At 46.5% G+C, this 23016-nt stretch overlaps 1 protein-coding gene across 3 annotated transcripts in view; it reads right to left on the reverse strand.

The window, feature by feature from the left end:
• The window catches only part of LOC127585454 (neurotrophin-4-like), a 73592-nt gene that overhangs the window by 15118 nt on the left and 35458 nt on the right, over window positions 1–23016 (reverse strand). The window contains exon 1 of one of the 3 annotated variants that reach the window (XM_052042915.1): window positions 22245–22371. The exons of the other annotated variants lie outside the window; for them this stretch is intronic. The gene's annotated coding sequence lies outside the window, so the exon portion shown is untranslated. Of the gene's footprint in view, window positions 1–22244; window positions 22372–23016 lie in introns of those variants that run through there. 3 annotated transcript variants of the gene reach the window in all.

Genomic DNA, 23016 nt, shown 5'->3' on the forward strand with positions numbered 1-23016 from the left:
TTTCATTAATTGAATTTCATTTTCCTCACCCAGCAACAGTGCATCCCACCCTCAACCTCGGAGCCCCCCTCCCTCCCTCAGCCTCGACACTCTCTCCCTCCCTCAACTTCTGACCCCCCCACTCTCTGATGCCTCCTCTCTCTCTCACCACCACCCTCCCTCACCCTCCAACCCTCTCACTCTCCAATTCACTCAATTTCTCACCCTCCAACCCTTTCTCTCCCTCACCCTCCAATGCCCCCCCTCCTTCACTCTCCGCCCCCTTCCTCCCTCCTCTTCTGCACTTCATCTCTCTCCCTCACCCTCCAACCCTGTCCCTCCCAAGAGAACAACACCAACTTCTGCAGTGACAAAACCAGACAATGCTGGAAACGCTTGGCAGGTCAGGCAGCATCTGCGGAGTGAAGTTTCTCCACGCCAAGATGCTGCCTGACCTGCTGAGTATTTCCAGCATCTTCTGCTTTGGTTTCAGATTTCCAGCATTTGCAACTCTTTCTATTTTCATTACCAACTTCTGCACCTTACAGCCGAAACTCCTCACACAGGAACACAGGATGTGTGATGGACCGGATGAGAACACAGGACGTGTGGTGGACCCATTGGTGAGAACACAGGAGTTGGAGCTCACTGATTGTGGCTGATCTGCCCCAGGCCTCATCTCCTCCTCTGTACTGGTCCCCACAGCCCTCAATTCTCTGATCTTTCTAAAATGTATCCAGCTCCTGTTTATACACCCCAGTGATCTAGTCTTCCGCATCCTCTGAGGACCTCCACATCCTTGTGAAAAACAACAAGACCAGATATCATCCTCCAGTTGTGCCGTAACCAGGTTTCTACTCCAGCTTACCACAACTGCACCACCTTTGTGTTCTCTGCCTCATTCATGAACTCCCAGGACCCAATTTATTTTAACACCGGCACTTGAAACGTACCCACACAGGGGCCTTTGCTTGTGGTTACTCCATAACCAATGAAGTACCTTTGCGGTGTTGGTATTGTTGTAATGTCAGAAATGTGGCAGCTGATTTGTGCACAGCAAGTTCCCGCTAACAACAGATCAACAAACCATCATCTCATGATGATTGAGGGACAAATATTGACCAGAAGCCCAGGGAGAGCTCCCCTGCAATTGCTTGAATAGTGCCATGGCCTGGGTCAGGGTGGGATGGGAACTGTGGGGAGGTGTAGGGCTTCAGCTCACTGGTAGTGAGGGGGGCAATTGGTGGGCTGCTGGGGCTGGAATGCTGGGTCGTGCGTCCCCCGGTCCACCTACCACCCACAGATGGCCTCCCCTCCACTGCCCGTCCAAGTCCCTCTGGGAAGGCGCAGTGAACAGTCCATGGGACAGGAGATGGATGGAATGAAGGCTGCCTCATCCGGTCCAATCCACGGAAAAGATCCCAAGGTATTCCCTCAACAAAGAGCGGAAGATTATCCCCTGTGCCTAGCCCAATGTATGTCCTTCAGTCAACAGCAGCAGAAATGTACTCTCTATCCACTCACCCCACTGCTGTGTGTGGGATCTTGCTGTGCAAGAACTGGCTGCTCTGTTTTATATCTTCCAATGGACTATGAAGTATAATGAGGCTATACAAATGTAAGCTCTTTGCCTTTATCTTGCTTTGGCAACTGCAGTGGCCTGAACAACAGACAGGGCTGTATGTACACATAAGGAACTTCTTAGCTTCAACCAGGCAAGAAACTCCAGCGATTACAGGAACAGATTTCAATCAGGAACCGGGAACATATTGTGCACTAGGCAGCCCTCCCACTTACGAGATTGTACATTTGTTTGTAGGTCGTCTGAAGCATTTTATTATAACTTTCCCATGGTGGCAATAAAAGTGGACGATATTTGTGAGGGGAACCACTGAGCCCACTCCCAGCAGTGTTTGTGCGGAGGCTGGGTGTACCGAGAGGCGACTGAGGGGGGGCCCAAGGCAGAGGTTCTGCTCTGGACTAACAGAGCGACTGTGGTGAGAGGCAAGAGAGAGATCCTGGGTAAATGGTTGCTACATGGGCAAGTCACATCGCTGCTCAGAGACCTGTCATTAAACTGCTTCTGCTGAAAGGCTTCCCTGGATAAACTGCTCTTCCATAATGAAAAATTCCATTGGGAAACATTCCATGAGAATTCCAGGTCCATGTTGAGCAGAGGTTGTTTGGGATTTTTGGGCAGAGACTGGATATCCAGTTTCCTCCTTCTGCTCTTCACCTCGACCACTCCCAGTAGGACAGTGTCCACATTCCCACCGCTCCCTGGGAAAGGCATTCTTCCCCCAAACTCCTTTCAGATTTATTGGAGACAGCTGCACTCATAGCCCAGAGATGGACATGTCAAAACCTTTCCTCTCTCAAACCCCGCTCTCAGTCTACACTTTCCAACAGGTCAGTCCAATCTCTCAATTGGCGAGGCTTCCCAGTTCTACTCTAATTCTGTACACGCAGCTCTCTGTCCTTCCTGGTAATATAGAATTGTTTGGAACAGCACACCAAGTATGGTCTACAGGTCCTAATCTAATTTTAACGGACTATTCTTTCTAATCCCTTGAGGTTCAGGGTAAATCAATGGTCACTTGGTGGTTTGATGCCTCCCATGATAAACTTCAACTACTGAGGATGAGCCTGTTCTTAATATTGCTCGTTAGCTCAGTGAGTGGCACACTCACATGTGTCTAGTTCTTAGGCCCAACCTCAAAGACTTGAGAAGAGTCATGGAGGCACACATCACGGAAATAGACCCTTCAGCACGACTTGTCCATGCTGATCAAGATGCCCATCTAAGCTAGTCCTATTTTCCTGCATTTGGCCCATATCCCTCTAAACCTTTCCTATCCATGTACATGTATTTTAAATGTTGTTATTGTTCCTGCCTCAACCAGTTCCTCTGGCAGCTTGTTCCATATATGCACCACCCTCTGTGGGAAGAAGTTGCCCCTCAGGTCCCTTTTAAATCTTTCCCCTCTCACCTTAAACCTGTGCCCTCTAGTTTTTTTATTCCCTTTCCCTGGGAAAAAGACTGTGTGCATTCACCCTGTTGATGCCCCTCATGATTTGATACACCTCTAGAAAGTCACCCATCAGTCTCGTATGTTCCAAGGAATAAAGACCTAGCCTGTCTAACCTCTCCCTATAACTCAGGCCTTCGAGTCCTGGCAACTTCCTCGTAAATCTTCTTTGCACTTTTTCCAGTTTAATGACCTCCTTCCTATAACAGGGTGACCAGAACTGTCCACAGAGAACATAGGCCTCAGCCTGATACACTGGTGAGGTACGTGCTGCATTGTTAGTGGTGCTGTCTTTCCGATGAGATGGCTGCCCTTCTAGAGACATGCAAGAGACCCATGTCACTTCAAAGAGCAAGTCAAATTGCTCCATCAAGACAACTGCTTGTGGGAGCTTGCTGTGCACAGATGAGCTGTCATGTTCCCTACATTACAACTGACTGCGTTGTAACTGTTCTACGGTGGCTGAAAAGTGCTTTGGGAGGCTCTGGTATCTGCACTAAAGCGACCACAGGTGACCTCCATGTTACGGGGGATTTGTGTTCCTACAAAACTGTCCGTATCGGGATTTTCTGTAAGGTGAAGCCTCATCACCTGTGTGTGCATCAAGAAACGCAAGCTGACAACAATTTTGTGTTAAATTTTTAAATTTTTAAAAATTTTTATTTACAGCATGGTAACAGGCCCTTCCGGCCCAACGAGTCCGCACTGCCCATTTTAAACCCAAATTAACCTACCCATATGTCTGGAATGTGGGAGGAAACCGGAGCACCCGGAGGAAACCCACACAGACATGGGAGAACACACAAACTCCTTACAGACAGCGATGGGAATCGAACCCCGATCGCTGGTGCTGTAATAGTGTCGCGCTAACCGCTATGCTACCGTGCTGCCCACAAACTTATTTTGAATCCTTGAATTATGTGTTAACTTATTTACTTTCCTTTCACATAAATTTTGTTCTGTATCTCAGATTTTTGGGTGGTGATTTGTCAATTCTGTAGGGGTGACTTTCTGTTACCACAACTGCCATAACACAGGGGTTGCCTGGATAGTGCTTTCCTGTGAAATATTAGTGCGAGTATTTCTGTTACTTTACTTATTGGCCTGTTTCTTTAGTGCTAAAGTCCAACTTTGGTACATAATATTTATGAAGGAACCATGTACCACGCCCTGATTCTCTCAGGGTGGGAACTGTCGTTGCTGAGAGGTGTTCCTGATTTGCAACTACGGGCCCAGATTTGACTGCATTTTCTACCAGAGCTAAAGTACCGACAGCAGCTTAATTGCCTTTGATCCAAGGCCTTCCTGCTGCTCGCCTGCTCTGTCACAACATGTCAGGAGAAAAGTTAGCCAGGAGTGTGCTGGTTATGTTCCTGGGCCACTAATCCAGAAAATGTGTGTTCACATAGCAGTGTGAGAACGTAACCAGTTTAAATTGAAATCTGGCCACTCCATCAAGGATGGGCACAGGAAGACCATTAAACATGTAGGTGAACCTTGTCAACATTGTGGGGATCAAAGTTCTCTCACCTGTCTTCCCCCCCCCCACTCCCCCATTTCTCCCCCCCTCCTGCTCCCTCCCTCATCCCCCACCCCACTCTCCTGCTCCCCCTACCTCTCCTGCCCCCACCTGCACCTTTGCCCAAAGCAAAATACTGCAGCAGCTGGAAATCTGAAAGAAACTCAGAAAACGCCGCAAATGCTCACCAGGTCAGACCAGCATCTGTGGAGGGAGAAACAGGGTTCAGGTCATGACCCTTCATCAGACCTTCCCAGGACAGATCTGCCAGAATGAGGGGCCTTTTTTTTGTCATAAAAGGCCCAGTAATTACAGTTAATTTTGGGTTTTCTGGAGGCGATACCGAAGAGCAGAGGGTTCCTGCCCTGAAGAGCATTGATGAGCCAACAGTTCAACAGTTTGTGGCCCCTTTCACCAACACCAGACTTCAGTTTTAAACTGGTGAAATTGTCCATCGGTGATGTGAACACACATTTTCTGGATTAGTGGCCCCAGAAGATAACCAGCACACTCCCAACAGGTGCTGACTATTCTCCTGGCGTTTTGTGTTTGTAGTTTAGCAGATTAAACAGTCTCACACATGCACACATTACATCACACCAGTTAATACCTCACTGTCAGACCAGCGAGTGCTCCTCATCACTGGGGCATTTGATGTTGATTAGTGACCCCATAAACAGAAGGAAGACTGAAGATAAGAAGCAGGAACAGATCACAGTGCTCCTCATGCCTGCAGCGCCACTCGCTAACATCATGACATCCATTTATCTCCATCCTTAGTCCCTCGAGTCCTTGGATTCCACACTCCCATCAATATGGATGCATCTCTATGCAGCCTCTTGTGACAAGACCATTGCAAAGTGCCTTACAGCCAATGAAGGAATCGCTAACAATTCACACATAAAATGTAACCCTACATTCACTTCATTGCTGTAGGCGCTTTGGGACGTACTGAGATTGTAAAATGCACAGAAATGAGGCCCATGTCGCATTACAGCAAAATCAGCAGTTAACATGTGCACAGCAAGATCCCATAAAGCACAATGCAATAAGGAGGAAGTCATCTGCACATTCACTGACTCTGGTTGAGGCAGAGATATCAGAAGTGACTATCTCCTCTTTGAGTAGATTGTATATGGGGCTGTGTTTTGTCATCCTAACTGAGGGACATCACTGACATTGCAGTCCTTTCTTGCTGGGAGGGTCAGTCAAGATTTTTGTGCTCAGCTCCCTAGAGTGGGATTTGAACCCACCTGACAGAGGCAGGATGTCCCGAACGTGCAGGTGCCGAGAGGGTTTGCTGTTTGCAACAGGACAGATCAAAAAAGTAATTCAATATTCGTGCCCCTTCTCTTTCTCCTCCCTCGCCCTCACGACCTACCCATCACCCACACCTCCTTCCCTTTATTCCATGGTCCACTGTCCTCTCCATTCAGATTCCATCTTCTTCAGCCCTTTGCCGCTTCCACCCATCATCTCCCAAATTCTCACATCATTCCCACTCCCCTACCCCCCTCCCCATCTGGATTTACCCATTGTCCACCAGCTCGTGCTCCTCCCCCTCCCCATACCTTTTTATTCTGGCTTCTGCCCTCTTTCCAGTCCAGATGAAGGGTCTTGGCCCGAAATATTGACTGTTTATTTCCCTCCATAGATGCTGCCTGACCTGCTGAGTTCCTCCCCCTGTGTGTGTTGCTCTCTCGTGTCTCCAGTATCAGACGTCTGCAGGCCCAGAACCAAACACCTCAAGGATGACTCTCCTGATCTGAGCCAGCGGAAGACTGGGGCCAGCCGTCACATCACCAGACCCCGTCCACACAGAGCAGAATGTGACTGACTCAGTGACTGTGTAAGGAGCAGCACAGCTAACCACCCAGAACAAGGCCGATTGATATCGTTACCAGGGCACTTGGAACGTGGGAACATAACTGCACAGTTTAATCACAAGGGGGCTACTAGGAATGTGTGGGATCTCATGAAATTGCTCCACCTGCTCTTTTAGAAGAGGTTTTATTGCTTTAAAAATAAGATGAAAAGGTCAAACCATTTGCTATTAATTCACAGACAAAATGAATGCAATGGACCACTCGTTACAGCACTTCATTGTTGGAAAGTACTTTGGGATGTAGTTAGATTGCAGAATGTACTGGCAAGTCTTGCTTCTCTCATTATGTTTTTTGGATCACGATCGTCCATCTGCAGGGACCTGGAGCTTTGCCCCACGCGTGGCCACTGCAGCTTTTCCCAGGCTCTTTATTTCTCTGCCAGAAGATCTGGCACTGGCTACTCAGCCCCCTGGCCAGCTGAATCCAGCTCACTCCTGCTTCCGGATGAAAGGCCAAACCACAAAAGACCTTACAAAGCACGTTCGCTGCCTCCAAGGGGAGGAGAGGCACTTGATCTCAAACAGGTTCACACCACGGGTCTACAGTGTGGAGCTGCTTAGATGCTGTGTGTCCCATAACAGCCATTTTACTGAACCAGCATTCCCCGGGTGAAAATGTGGCAATTTAAACTTCATTAGTCAAATAAACTCAGAATAAAACTGATGTCAGTTATAAATCGTTACAACAACCCACAAAATTCCTTCAAGGAAGGAAATCTGCCGTCGTGAAGCACAGGGTGGTGGAGACCACAGAAGCTGGTCTCACGACCCATAACATTCGTACTGACCTTTCTCTACCATCTACACTAGACCCCTTCCCCCACATTCCTTACCCATAGGTGACCCCATTCACACAACTGATTGAGGCTGATTCTGAATCACCTCTAGCAATGGCTCAGCAAGAGACCCAGGTGAAGAGCAGTCAGAAGTAGAGATAAATTCCAACAATGGCTGCAATTCATGGAAGAAACTAGGCCACTGGTCAATCGTTTGGGAGTAGAGCAAGCTTTTATCCTCTGGCCTGGCTCTCCTTCACTGTACGTCAAACGAGGTAGGCAGGTTCATAACAGTTGTACTCTGACGGAGGCTCGGGTTTGCTAAGTGGCCTCAGGCGCTGCTGCCGTGTTTATCCCACAACCCATGTTTCCACAAAAATGGGTCTTCTGCTTATTATTGCATTGTTGCCTCTGGGACATTGTTGTGTGGAGCCGTATCCCAGTGCGACATTGACTGCTCTCCTGCATTAGTTGTGGTGTGCTCCAAGGAGTGTGCCCATTCTCCAAAGCCCTCCTCCATGAGGATAATGCCCAGAGTAACAATATGGGGAGCTGCAACCCCTGGACTGAGGTGTTGGAGCAGAGGGACGAGCTCCCCAAATCTGTGACCAATATTTCTCTCTTGACTACAAGTCAATCTGATCTTTGCTCTTTGAGGGAGCTTGCTGTGCACACATTGGTTACAGTTCCTACATTACAACAATGACCATGAATCGGAAAGTTTTTAATTGGCTGTAAAGTGCTTTGGAATATTAGGAAAAGTCCTATAGAAATGCCCTTGTTTCTTACTGCTGGTCTTTCCGATTGCTACTGGAATGTTGGTCATTGGCCAAGTAGAGGAAAGCTCTGATAATCCTAGGGACTGTGGTGGTGCCGGACCACCAGATTTTCTAGACACAAGGACATATACCTGTTAATACCGAAACACACTCTTATTTCACTGTTTTTACAGGTTACACAATGATAAAATAAATTTTCCAATGAACCTGGTGGTTTTAAAGGGAGTGGAAAGTACACAAACACTCCTGACCCCAATCCCAGTTATAAACCTTCCCAAATTCCTGACCCTTCATGCTCTGGATCCCAATCCCTCTCCCAGATCACATTCTGGAGTGAGCCAGATACCAGATCATCAGGATTCCCTAACAATTGGACGCCGGATTATCAGAGTTTTACCGAATAACATAATCAAGTCCCAACATCAAACCATTCTTCTTACTTTCATCTTCTACCTTGGTCTTTTAAAGCTGCTGCTTACTCAGGATGAGGAGGGAGGGGAATATTGTGCCGAATTGCTCAGTTATTCAAACCTGAGGTGGCAGGAATTTCTTGCAGAGGGTAGCAAATCTCTGGAACCTTCTGTGGAGGCAGAATCATTGGAAGTACAAAATGGAAGGAGATGGGGGAGTTGAGGGCAATGGGGAACCGGCACAGAGGAGGAGGTGACACCTGGGGCAGATCAGCCGTGGTCCTAGTGAACGAGGCTGAGTGATCTCCAACCCCTGTTCTCACCGATGAATCCACCACACATCCTGTATTGAATGGTGGGTTAGGCTCGAGGGGCTGAGTGGCCTCACTTGCTCCTATTTTCTTGTGTTGTTGTGAAGGAGTTTCAGTGGGCTGATCCACCACTGGATGCATCACAGACCAGACTGATGCTGCTCTTACCCCACTCAGCAGTGGGTGCAGCTGCTGAGCTCCCCCACTGGTATCCCTGCCCACAGAGCAGTCACCCTGATTGTCCGTTGCACCCGGGCAGGCCATACCTCAGTCCCCGGCAAGGCCTTGCAGCTGGCACATTAGCATCGTGCCTTGGGATGAGCCGAGCTCCACCACAAAGCCATCCAGATGCCTGTAAATATTCTGCTTCTCATTGAAAATGAACATTGAGATTTGAGACGACGGGGACCTGGATCAGCTCTCATCCACAACACTGCTTTCATCTTTCAGCCTAGCCCTCTCCTTCTGATGAACTATTTCTGGAAAAATGCACAGAAACAACAACAAGAAAAAGCCAGCAAGGAGGAAAGCACCTGTCCGGGGTCTGACGCTAATCAAAAGCAGCTTCTCCCTTTAACTCTGATTTGCGGGAACTCTCAGTGACTCAGTTTTGTCCCTGAGCTACAGCCCCTCCAGGGAAGCTTTTGTTGGTCAAATTCTCTCACTCCAAGGTTCCTGACTGAGCGTCTGGACATAATAAATCACCACAGACTCACTGAGAGAGACAGGGCAGGAACAGGCCCTCCAGCCCACTGTTCATGCTGACCCTCAACCACCCATTTATACTGATCTTATGTTAATCCTGTTTTTTCATTCTCCCCACATTCCCGTCAACTCCTCCCAGATTCTACAACCCACCCACCCACTGGGTGCAATTTACAGCAGCTAATTAACCCACCAACCAGCACATCTTTGGGATGTGGGAGGAAACTGGAGCACCCAGAGGAAACCCATGCAGTTACAGGGAGAATGTGCAAACTCCACACTGACAGTACAAGAGTTCAGGATTGAACCTGTGTCTCTGGAGCTGTGAGGCAGCAGCTCTGCCAGCTGTGCTCCCCTGACATCCACGGAAACAGCTGGACGGTTGTTGGGAGCTGGGGCGGAGTTTCCACATCTCCCTTTGTCACCCTCACCTCCTCTCTACCTCCAGCCTCCTACTAAGGTCTCCTCCAATTCCAACCTTGCACCATTATTAGTGGCCATGCCTTCATCTGCCTGAACCCTAGCCTCTGGGGTTCACTCCTCAGATCTCTCCGCTACTCTTTTGAGACACTGCTTAAATCTGACATTTTCCCCAAAATCTCAGTGGCTTGGTGTCAATTCCTGACTCATTCCATGAAGTGTCATGGAGCACATTAGCACGTTAAAGGACAAGTCATTGTTGAGAGGCATTTGTCATTATACAGACCCCAATTACAAAGCCTGTCTTGGCATCTGGTGCTTTGAAACAGAGTTTCTGCCTATAGACCATAAGATATATGAGCAGAATTAGGCCATTCGGCCCATTGAGTCTGCACCATTGTTTGATCATGGCTGATTTTGTTTTTCAACCCCATTCTCCCACAATTTCCCTTTAACCTTTAACCCCCTTACAGATCAAGAACCCATCAAGCTCTGCCTAAAATATACCCAATGACTTGGCCTCCACAGCCGTCTGTGGCAATGAATTCCACAGATTCACTGCCCTCTGGCTGAAGAAATTCCTCCTTACCTCAGTTTTAAAGGGACATCCCTTTATTCTGAGGCTGAGCCCTCAGATCCTAGACTCTCCCACTGATGGAAACATCCTCTCCATGTCCACTCTATCCAGGTGGTTTCAATGAGATCAACCCTCATCCTTCTGAACTCCATCCAGTACAGGCCTAGAGACATCAAACGCTCCTTATATGACAAGCCTTTCATTGCTGGGATTATTCTTGTGAACCTCCTCTGTACCCTCTCCAGGACCAGCACATCCTTCCCTAGATATGGGGCCCAAAATTGTTGACAATATTCCAAATGCGGTCTGACCAATGCCTTATAAAGTCTCAGCAGTACATCCTTGCTTTTATGTTCTAGTCTCTCAAAATGAAGGCTAACATTGCATTTGCCTTCCTTACTACTGACTCAACCTGCAAGTTAACCTTAAGGGAATCCTGAACTAGGACTCCCAAGTCCCTTTGCCCCTCTGATTTCTGAATTCTGTCCCAATTTAGAAAATAGTCTACACCTTTATTCTTCCTACCAAAGTGTATAACTCCACACTTCCCTATGCTGTATTCCATCTGCCACTTCCTTGCCCACTCCCCCAACCAGTCCAGGTCCTTCTGCAGACTCCCTATCCCCTCGACACTACCTGTCCCTCCACCTGGCTTGGTGTCGTTGGCAATGTTGGCATTCATTTCTAGAGGAATAGAATATAAGAGCAGGGATGTGATGTTGAGGCTCTATAAGGCATTGGTAAGACCACACTTGGAGTACTGTGTGCAGTTTTGGGCTCCTTATTTGAAAAAGGATGTGCCAACATTAGAGAGGGTTTAGAGAAGATTCACCAGAATGATTCCAGGAATGAGAGGGTTAACATATGAGGAACGTTTGACGGCTCTTGGGCTGTATTCCTTGGAGCTCAGAAGAATGAGTGGAGACCTCATAGAAACATTTCAAATGTTAAAAGGCCTGGACAGAGTAGATGTGGCAAAGTTTTTTTTCGTGGTAGGGGAGTCCAGTACAAGAGGGCACAACTTCAGGATTGAAGGGAGCCCATTCAGAACAGAGATGCGGAGAAACTTTAGCCAGAGAGTGGTGAATCTGTGGAAGTTGTTGCCACGGGCGGCTGTGGAGGCAAAGTCATTGGGTGTATTTAAGGCAGAGATTGATAGGTATCTGAGTAGCCAGGGCATCAAAGGTTATGGTGAGAAGGTGGGGGAGTGGGGCTAAATGGGAGAATGGATCAGCTCATGATAGAATGGTGGAGCAGACTCGATGGGCCGAATGGCTGACTTCTGCTCCTTTGTCTTACGGTATTGTCTGCAAACTTGGCCACAATGCCATCGGTTCCTTCATCCAGATCATTAATGTATGAAGTGAAAAGCTGCAGTCCCAACACTGACCCCTACAGAACTCCACTAGTCACCAGCAGCCATCCTGAAAAAGACCCTTTATCCCCACTCTCTGCCTTCTGCCAGTCAGGCATTCCATTTTGGGAGTTGTCAACAGATTATAACTTCTAGGACAGTCCCTTGTGATGAAGGATGAGGAGTGGAAGGTTCCTGTGTATGAATTCTTTGAAGGTGGGGTGTACCAACAAAAACACCTCTTTACATTCCATTTATTTCATCCAACTTGATGAATACACAAGGCCATTCAGCCCCTCAGATCACACTCCTGCAGCTCCACTTCTGTCAGACTTTCCAAGTATTCATCAAATCCCCTTTGGAAGTTCCTGTGGAATTTGCTTCCACAGCCTTTCACCAGATCACAACAGCTCGCTGAGTAAAATAAAATTCTCATCCTCTTCCCCTCTGACACCTTTGCTAATTTGCTGTCACAGGGGACAATCTCCTCCTTACTTGCTCTGTTAAAACATTGCAATTTGAAACAATTCTAATGAGATTCCCCTTAATCTGCTAACAGGAACAGGTCTCTCTGGTTTAAGGGATATTGAAAGTAATTACATCCAGGATTGGCCAACCATAACTTGACCTTGGCAGGTAGTGCCATCAAATTGTTATTGCACAGGAAGAGGCCACTCTGGCCATGAATCCAAGTAGGGCCCTCTATCGAACAATCTAGTTCATCCCGTTCTCCCACCCTTCTCTGAAGCTCTGCAAATATCCCTCAAGTGAACATTCCCTCAGGAATGCCCTCACTGACTCCACCAACACTTTCCACTACCTTCACAGCCAGGAAACTTCCAGAGATCAAAACCACATAAAAAAACATGGTCCTATCTTGTTTATCAAAAGCGTAAAAAAAAACCTTCCCTCATCTCCCCTTTGTACCGTCTCCCTGTCAGATGATACCCTTGCCCTTGAGCCATCTACCAATGGCAATTACTTCCCTCTGTTGTCTCAGTCCAAGCCCATCATGGTCTTGTCCACCTGCACCAAATCTCCGCTCTTCCTTCTCCCTCCAAGTTTCCAAAACTGCTCACAATAATCCAAATGTGGTCTGATCAACACCTTATAAAGCCTCAGCATTACATCCTTGCTTTTATATTCTAGTCCTCTCGAAATGAATGCTAACATTGCATTTGCCTTCCTTACTACTGACTCAACCTGCAAGTTAACCTTTAGGGAATCCTGCACTAGGACTCCTGAGTCCCTTTGCACCTCCAGTGTCTGAATTCTCTCCCTGTTTAGAAAATAGTCTATGCCTTTATTCCTTCCAACAAAGTGCATGACCATACACTTTCCTACACTATATTCAATCTGTCACTTCCTTGCCTGTTCTCCCACCTGTCCAAGTCCTTCTGCAGACTCCCTGCTTCAACACTACCTGCCCCTCCAACTATCTTTGTATCATCTGCAAACTAGGCCACAAAACCATCAATTCCTTCATCCAGATCATTAACACATAACCCAACACTGACTCCTGCGGAACACGACTTGTCACCAGCAGCCAACAAGAAAAGGCCCCCTTTATTCTCACTCTTTGGCTGACTGGCAGAAGGCAATCTTCTACCTATGCTAGTACCTTTCCTGTAATACCATGGGCTCCTATCTTGTTCAGCAGCTTCATGTGCGGCACCTTGTCACGGGCCTTCTGAAAATCCAAGTAAACAACATCCACTGACTCTCCTTTGTCTAACCTGCTTGTTACTTCCTCAAAGAATTCCAACAGATTTCTCAGGCAAGATCTCCCCTTAAGGAAACCATCCTGACTTCAGCCTACTTTATCATGAGCTTTCAAGTACCCCAAAAACTCATCCTTAATAATGGACTCTAACAACTTACCAACCACTGAAGTCAGGCTAACTGGCCTATCGTTTCCTGCCTTTTCCCTTCCTCCCTTCCTAAAGAGCAGAGTGAGACTTGTGATTTTCCAGTCTTCTGGAAACATTCCTGAATCTAGTGATTCTTGAAAGATCACTACTAATGCCTCCACAATCTCTTCAGCTACCTCTTTCAGAACCCTGGAGTGTAGTCCATCCGGTCCAGGTGACTTATCCACCTTCAGACCTTTCAGTTTCCCAAGTACTATCTCCTTAGTAATAGTAATAGAAGTACACACACTTCTGCCCCGACTCTCTCGAATTTCTGCCATGTTGCTGGTGTCTTCCACAGTGAAGACTGACGCAAAATATTTATTCAGTTCATCCGTTATTTCTTTGTTTCCCATTACTATGTCTCCAGCGTCATTTTCCAGCGGTTCGATGTCTACTCTTACCTCTCTTTTACTCTTTATATATCTGAAAAAACTTTTGGTATTCCCTTTTATATTATTGGCTAGCTTACCTTCATACTTCATCTTTTCTCCCCTTATTGTTTTTTTAATAGAACATAGCACACTACAGCACAGCACAGGCCCTTCGGCCCACAATGTTGTGCCAACATTTTATCCTGCTCTAAGATCTACAGTATCTAACCCTTCCCTCCCACATAGCTCCCCATTTCTCTATCATTCATGTGTCTTTCTAAGAGTCTCTTAAATTTCCCTAATGTATCTGCCCCCACAACCTCTGCCGGGGGTGTGTTCCATGCACCCACCACTCTCTGTGGGAAAAACTTACCCCTGACATCCCCCTTATATCTTCCTCCAATCACCTTAAAATTATGTCCCCTCATGTTAGCCATTGTCGCCCTGGGAAAAAGTCTCTGACTGTCCATTCGATCTATGCCTCTTATCATCTTGTACACCTCCATAAAGTCACATCTTTTCCACCTTCTCTCCAAAGAGAAAAGCCCTAGCTCACTCAACCTATCCTCATAAGACATGCTCTCCAATCCAGGCAACATCCTGGTAAATCTCCTCAGCTCCCTCTCTAAAGCTTCCACATCCTTCCTATAATAAGGCAACCAGAACAGAACACAATACTCCAAGTATGGTCTTATCAGAGTTCTATAGAGCTGCAACATTACCTCGCAGCTCTTGAACTCAGTACCCCGACTAATAAAGGCCAACACTCCATACGCCTTCTTAACAACCCTATCGACCTGCATGGCAACCTTGAGGGATCTATGGATGTGGACCCCAAGATCCCCCTCTTCCTCCACACTGCTAAGGGTCCTGCCATTAACCTTTTATTCTGCCTTCAAATTCAATCTCCTGAAGTGTATCACTTTACACTTTTCCAGGTTGAACTCCATCTGCCACTCGTCAGCCCAGGTCTGTATTCTATCAATGTCCTGTTGTAATCTACAGCAACCTTCTGCACTATCCACAACACCACCAACCTTCGTATCAGCAGCAAACTTACTAATCCACGCTTCCACATTCTCATCCAAGTCATTTATAAAAATCACAAAGAGCAGGGGTCCCAGGACAGATCCCTGAGGAATACCAATGGTCACCGACCTCCAGGCAGAATACGCTCCATCTACCACCACCCTCCATCTTCTATGGGCGAGCCAATTCTGAATCCACACAGCCAAGTTTCCCTGGATCCCACGCCTTCTGACTTTGTGAATAAGCCTTCCATGAGGAACCTTTAGTTGCCTTCTGCTGGTTTTTAAAAGCTTCCCAATCCTCTAGCTTCCCACTAATTTTTGCAATATTGTATGCCCTCTCTTTTGCTTTTATGCTGTCTTTGACTTCCCTTATCAGCCATGGTTGCCTCATCCTCCCTTTAGAATGCTTCTTCTTTGGGATGAACTGACCCTGCATTTTCTGAATTACTCCCAGAAACTCCTGCCATTGCTGCTCTACCGTCATCCCTGCTAGGATCCCCTTCCAATCAACTCCAGCCAGCTCCTCTCTGATGCCTCTGTAGTTAACTTTACTCAACTGTAGTAAGGATACAAGTGATTTTAGCTTCTCCCTCTCAAACTGCAGGGTGAATTCTATCATATTATGATCACTGCCTCCCAAGGGTTCCTTTACTCTCAGTTCCCTAATCAAATCTGGTTCATTACACAACACCAAATCCAGAATTGTCTTTTCCCTAGTGGGCTCAGTCACATAAAGCCATCTCGTAGGCATTCTACAAATCCCTTCTCTTGGGATCCAGTGCCAACCTGATTTTCCCAGTCTACCTGCATATTGAAGTCCCCCATGTTCATCGTAAAATTGCTTCTTTTACATTCCTTTTCTATCTCTTGTTGTAATTTGTACCCCACATCCTGGCTACTTTCAGAGGCCTGTATGTAACTCCCATCAGGGTCTTTCTACCCTTGCAATTTCTTAACTCTACCCATAAGGATTCTGCATCTTCTGATACTCTGTCACTTCTTGCCAAGGATTCCAGGCACCCACTGCTCTCTGTGTAAAAAACTGGCCCCGCACATCTCCTTTAACTTTCCCCTTCTCTCCTAAGATGCATTTCCCCTAGTATCAGGCATTTCAACCCTGGGAAAACAATACCGGCTCTCTACTCAATGTAGACTCTCATAATTCTATAAACTTCTATTACATTGAGGCTACATGCTGTTTGAGGCCAGCAGAACCCTCAATAACTAACATTGGCGATACCCTCATTGCAAACCTGACGCATTTACCAAGCCATTGCTGACCTCTCTGTTCCAATGTTCCTTTGTTCCCCTCACTCTAGATCATTAACAACCTTTGCTCCCCTATTGCTGGTGGTTCTCCCAAAGCCATCTTGGTGTTTTGGCAGAGGTTGATCCAGGAATGCTGCCGAGGGAACGTGCTGGGCTAGGAACAGCAGAGCAACTGGAACCAGACTGATATCCTTGGAGATACGGTCAGTGACGCAGAGCGCCGGGGGAAGAGAGGTTACTGAGGGATGGTGTGAGGGAGGGGGATTAACGTCAGTAGGGATACAATCAGTGACGCAGGGCGCTGGGGAGGGGGGGGGGTTGCTGAGTGACACCATGAGGAAGTCAGGATAACATCAGAAGGAATACAGCTGTTGTAACTTCATCTGCTCTAATGATAAACACAAACATCATTTAATGGATGGCACACCATGAACACCAACTAAAACAATGTCTCAAGCATGACAATTTTAGTTTCTTCCCTTTCTCACCTCACCGCTTGAAAAGTCCCAGATTAAAATGAAGGGCAGCATGAAACAATGTAGGGTTTGCAATTCTGAAACTAATCTGGATGAAGTAAAACCATAAATAAACAATGCTTCTGTGTATAAAAATGCAAATGATTGATTTGAAACTCCTGCACAGATACCTGGCTCAGTGCTCTGTGAACATACTCCAGGGGGCCAGAAGTTATAGAACCACCCATCAGCTGGGATCCAATCAAGTGCTGGGACAGGCTTGAGGACTGGATGGTCACCTCCGTCCTAGGAATGGATGTAGGGAGCCTATGGTGATAGGTGGACTCAATGGGCTGAAGGACTCCTGCCCGAAATCATTGTAGTGCAACAATGTTTTGTAAAATGGGTGGCAAAATGTTGTGGAGGTTAGTGCTGCTGACTGAGGCTCCGGGATCCAGGTTTGATCCTGACCTTAGCTGCTTTCGGTGAGGAGTTTGCATGTTCTCCCAGTGACTGTGAACATGGCAGGTCTCCCCATCAGGTTGTGGTCAGTCAGTTGGCAGTGTAAACCACTCTTTAATGGAGGTAATTGGCAAAGGGAATCAAAGGGGAGTTGATGGATGTGTAAGAGAGAGCAAGTTGCAGGGATAGAGGGAACTAGGGAAAGAAGAGTGGGACCAATGGGACTGTTTCCTTGGGAAAGCACACAGGCCAATGGGCCAAATGACCTTTGTCTGTGTTGTAGTGAGTAAAATGAAAAGAATTCTCAATGTTTCAACAAATATTAAAACACCTCAGAAGGGAGCTTCATAAACAACCTTGGGCTATTCTAGAAGCTGTCCTTCCCATTCCTGATCCATGGTTATGGATAACATGGCCGGTATCTCAGAGGGACACAGGTTCCTCACTCTCCAGTGGGAGGTTGTGGTCAACACCCCTGGTGCAGGACTGAGGCTGCAGTCAGTGGGTCATCTTCCAATTACACAGAGGCCTGTCAGCTCACTAACATGGATGGAACAAAGCTTCACCACATGACATTAAAGAGCTCAGGCCCAATGTCATCCTTCATCCAACTCAGAGGGACAAGAAATAGAAGCAGGAGTCGTCCTCCTGCCCGGTTCAGCCCTGCTCCAGCATTCACCAAGGTGGAGGCTGACTTACCTCCACACCGTTAACCTGCCCTGTCCTTCAACGCTTGTAAAGTCCTCAACTATATTCATCTCTGCTTTGAACGAACACTGACTGACCCTCCACATCCCTCTGGGGCAGAGAGTGCTGAAGATTCACGACCCTCTGTGTGATGAAATCTCTGCTCCTCTCAGTCCTAAATGGCAGACCCATATTCTGAGGCATTGAGCCTCGGTTCTCTGCTCCTCAGTCAGGGGAACATCTGCCAACATCTGCTCATTATCATGTTGCTGCTGCGGGAGCTTTCTGTGCACTAATTATGTCCTGTGTGAAAGCAGTGACCACTGATTGGCTGATCAGCAATTGTATGAAGGCCAGTTTGTTGTTCTTTATTAATTAAAATAAACTTGTTTGGACAGTAATAACTTTTTATGGTGTTTGAAACAATTTTAATAAAGTGGTAAAGTAGTAAATATGAAAGATACAAGTCCTAATTCTGGTAAACCACTGACTGAGCCTTGGGCTGAGAGTGGCAAGGATAGGTCATAAAATGGGCTGACTTTGTTTTCAAATCTCCCTCCTAGGACATTTTAATATTGTTTTATTATTTTTCATTTTACTTACTATTATTATGCCTCACTATAGTTTCAGACGCAAGTCCTCAGCTCCATAGAGCCCATATTTCCTTCCATTCAGCCCACTGAGTGTGTGTTGGCTCACAGAGCAATCCCATTCCCCCACTAATTCTGCCTACATTACCTTCAATTCCCCTCAGATTCTATCATTCACTACACTCAAGCAGGGGGCAATTAACTTATCTGCAAATCTGTGGGATGTGGGAGGAAATGGGAGCACCCGGAGGAAACACAGGCAGTCACAGAGAGATTGTGTAAACTCCACACAGCGCCGGAGGTCAGGATTGAACATGGGTCTCTGGTGCTGTGAGGCAGTGGCTCTACCTACTATGCTTCACTATCATCATTACTTTGGGTCTTTTTGGTCCACTTGTCCAGGATCCCATTCTAGGAGTTTGGGAATACTCAGTCCCTTCAGCCTATCCCAGCATTTGATTAACTCACTACTGATGTGTGGTTCTGTTACAACTTTAAATCTTTTGGTCACCTTAATTGTATTCATAGCATATTTATGGAGAGACAAATGAAAAAAAATTAAATTAAATTCACTTCTAATTTTATTAATGTTTTGGCTCTTTCCGAGATGATTGAGATCCCACCCCCAGTGACTGGAGCAGACAGTCCTCAGTACTTCATCCTGGGTACAATAGTAAGCTGGTTAAATTACTGGACAGATCCAGATGCCAGAACTGTATTGATCCAGGGACCAAGAGTTCAAATCCCACCACAACAATAAGGGAATTTCAATTCAACTAATACCTCACATCTGGAATAAAGATCAGTGGTGGTGACCATTAAAGTACGATCATCATAAAACACATCCGGCTCACTATTTTCTTTATGAAGGGAAATAGGTACGTGACTCCAGACTCACTGGTTTGGAGTTGTAATTGCCCCCCGAAATGACCCAGGAAGTCGACGGTAAATATGGATGGAGAATAATTAAACCCCCTTCCCCCCCCACCCCCGCAACTTTAAGGTAGAAAATAAAAGCCCACTCCCATCAGTCTGGCCACCGTGGGGCACATCATTGTTCAGCCTGATGCCCAACTGATTCCAAATTCTCACTCTTGTTTTCAAATAATTTATCACGCCCTCTCCTCACCACTGCCGCGGCCCACTCCCGCCCCAATGGGCCCTCGTAGCTGGTTCCAGAACCATCCAAGATCTGTGTGGGATCTTCCTGTGCTCCTTGCAATATCCAATTTCTTGTTGGTGACTGTGCCTTCAGTTACCAACCACCCAAGGTCTGGTATTTCCTCTCTTGGCCTCTCCCTTTCAACCTTTACCATACTTCTTGAAACAAAGCTCTCTCACCATCTGTGCTAACATCTGTCATACTTGTATCTCTTAATGCTCCTGTGGCTATTTAAAAAAGGTGCTAGATTACATCTGGCTAGCAGCTTATGATTCAGTGGCCAAAAGGCCTTCTAAGTCATGACAATCCTATGTAAATGCAAGCTGTTGTTGTAGAGCTGACAGTGACCCAGAGTGTGAATTCTTCCATCTTTTCCCCAGACCCTGCAACCAGTGATACACCCCCACCACAACCCCAAGGGCCAATGGAATCAGAGAACAGGAGTGTGATGGTTCTGAACCAACCCTCAGCAGCAGTGTCAGAGAGTCACAGAGAGATCCAGTCCCCAGGCAGAAAGTCAGAAAGGGAGTTTTGTTGAGCTTTTCATTTTCAATTTTATGCACAATCATCCAACTCATCCCAGAAGTGAGGGATGAACCATTGTCATAGGGCCATACAACACAGAAACAGGCCCTTCAGCCCATCGCATTCACACCAACCATTGACCATCCATTCACAACTATCCTATCCTAACCAGTTTTACTCTCTCCACATTCTCATCTACTCCCCCAGTTTCTACCCCTCACCTGCACACTCAGGCAATTTACAGTGGCTAATGTATAGGCAGAGTTATATAGCATGAAACAGGCCCTTCAGCCCAGTGAGTCTGCACTGACCTTTGACCATCCATTTTTTAAAAAATTCTCCCCACCCCACCCCCATTCTCATTAACTCTCTCCCCACCCATACATTGGGGGCAATTTGCAGTGGCCAATTAACCCACTGACCCACACGCCTTTGGGATGTGGGAGGACACAGGAGCACCCAGGGGAAACTCACGCGGTCACTGGGAGAATGTGACACAGGACGGAACCCAAAATCATGATCAAACCTGGGTCTCTGGAGCTCTACTCCTCTACACCTATGTGCTGCCCAGTTACTATCTCAGCACTTGTTTACCAAAGTTTTAGCTTTAATGTACACATTAGGAAAAAGAACATTCAGGCTATGAAGCCTGCCCTGACATTCAGTTAGAGAATGTTTGTTCTCTCTCAACACTTTAGCCACAACTTTAGTTCCATACAAGAGCCTGGCAAACTAACCATAAACATTGGCTTTGGATTAGGTTGGAAATCAAAGAAATATAAATTAATGGCCTTAAATTGGGTTCACATTGTCTCCAGTGATGTTGGCTTTTAATTTTATACTGGAGTAAATCTCTAGACTTCTGGAGGAGCGAGTTCTACATTTCAATCACAGCGACAAACACTTCCTGATTCCAGCACTAAATGTCCTTTGTCTAATTTTAAGAGCATGCTGATAGGCTTTGAGAGGAAATAGTTTCCTTGTATCCATCCTGCAAATCCTTTAAAAGACTGCAAATTAGATCACACCTCAATCTTCAATACTCCAAGGGATTATATGTCCAGATAATGCACCTTGTTTTCATAATTTAGGTCTATTATTGCAGTAAATCTGCACAGTATACACTCCCAGGTACAAATCCTTCCTAAAGTTCAGTGGCAATATTTAAAGGAATTATCCTTTTAATATGACCAAGGCTCTGTAAATTGAAGCACAACTTTGTAATACAGCTCCTTTGAGATTAATTACCTTCTTGTGTAGAGCAAACTAACGGAACTTATTAAAGTGGTTACCTCATTAATGAAACCACAACCTTTGAAAAAGTAATGTTCTACAAACACTGTGCAAGAAAGACTCAGTGTTTGATGTGGCTATCTGTGGGGTTCCTACCAGACTCTAGCAGGTGTTCCTGGAGTGGTCTGGCACACTGCTGTAACATTCCAAAGCTCCTGCACAATAAATCCCGTGTCTCTGAGTCCAGGTGCTGACTGGCATGTGGGAGAAGTGAATTTGAATGAAAGAAAGACTTGGTATTTCCCCAAACACAGAACATCCAGAGGCTCCTCGCAGCTAGCCAAGTGCTAGCATGTAGGCAATAGCATTGCCAAAGTGTGCACAGCAAGATCCCACTGATAAACATGAGATAGTAACAAGGGACTGCGGGTGGTACAGCTAGTACCGCTGCTGCCTCAAAGCTCCGTCAACCCGAGTTCAACCCCGACCTCTGGTGCTGTCTGTGTGGAGCTTGTACGTTCTCTCTGTGGCCACACGAGTTTCCCCTGGGTGCTCCAGTTTCCTCCCAGATTCCAGGTTGTCAGGTTGATTGACAGCAGTAGGTTGCCCCTAGTGTGTAGGGGAGTGGTAGTCTGGGGACAGTTGAGGGGAATGTGGGGGAAATAAAGTGGGATTAGTGTACGGGAGTGAAAATGGGTGGTCAGTTCAGACTTGGTGGGCTGAAGGGCTTGTTTCTGTGTTGTGACTCTTTACAACAACAATCTTATATTGGCAAAGAGACTGGGGGTTGGCAAGAACTTACTTGCTTGGCTTCAAAATTGGGACACGGGCTCGTTTGTATCCACCCGAGGGCAGACGAGACTTTGGTTTTGCCGAATCCTGCACCTCCAAATGTGCAGGGCTGCTTCAGTTCTTCACCCAGAGCATCAGCTTGCATAACACACTCTGGAGTGGGGTTTGGATCAATGGACCTTCCAACTCAGAGGTGTTACATTGATGCACGGACCTTACTCACTGTACAAGTCTATCCACAGAGTCTGGGGCTCATGCTCTAGGTCTGTACAACAATGAAAAAGTGAAACAATTAAAGTCTGGTCCAAACTAGGCTCAGTTTAACTCCATTAATCAGTCAGTTGATATTCCTAATCAGTATCCAATGACACCTATTGTAAAGAGTTCGTACAAAGGAGGTGGGATTGCATTGAGTTGGGTTTGACGGCAGCAAACCAGCTGACAGAACAATCTCCACTTGGTGTTTATAGAAGTACAAGAAACATTATCTTTGGAGGGACATGGGGCAAGAGAAGCATTATTACTCCAGTGAGATCCCACACTTTGAGGCGGTGGAGGAGAAGTGATTATGGTATCAGTCACAGTCATACAGCACAGAACTGCCCTTTTGGCACAGGTCCACACAACATCAACACCCATTTACACTGATTCCATTTAAATGGGAGCCACTTTGTATGTGTTTACTTGCACTGCATTTTCTCTCTAGTTGCCACACTGTATTCTGTTTTCCTTTTTCTACCTCAATATACTTACCTATGGCATGATCTGCGGATGGCATGTGA

The sequence above is a fragment of the Pristis pectinata genome, chromosome 33, assembly GCF_009764475.1.
Source record: "Pristis pectinata isolate sPriPec2 chromosome 33, sPriPec2.1.pri, whole genome shotgun sequence".
Lineage (NCBI taxonomy): Eukaryota > Metazoa > Chordata > Chondrichthyes > Rhinopristiformes > Pristidae > Pristis > Pristis pectinata.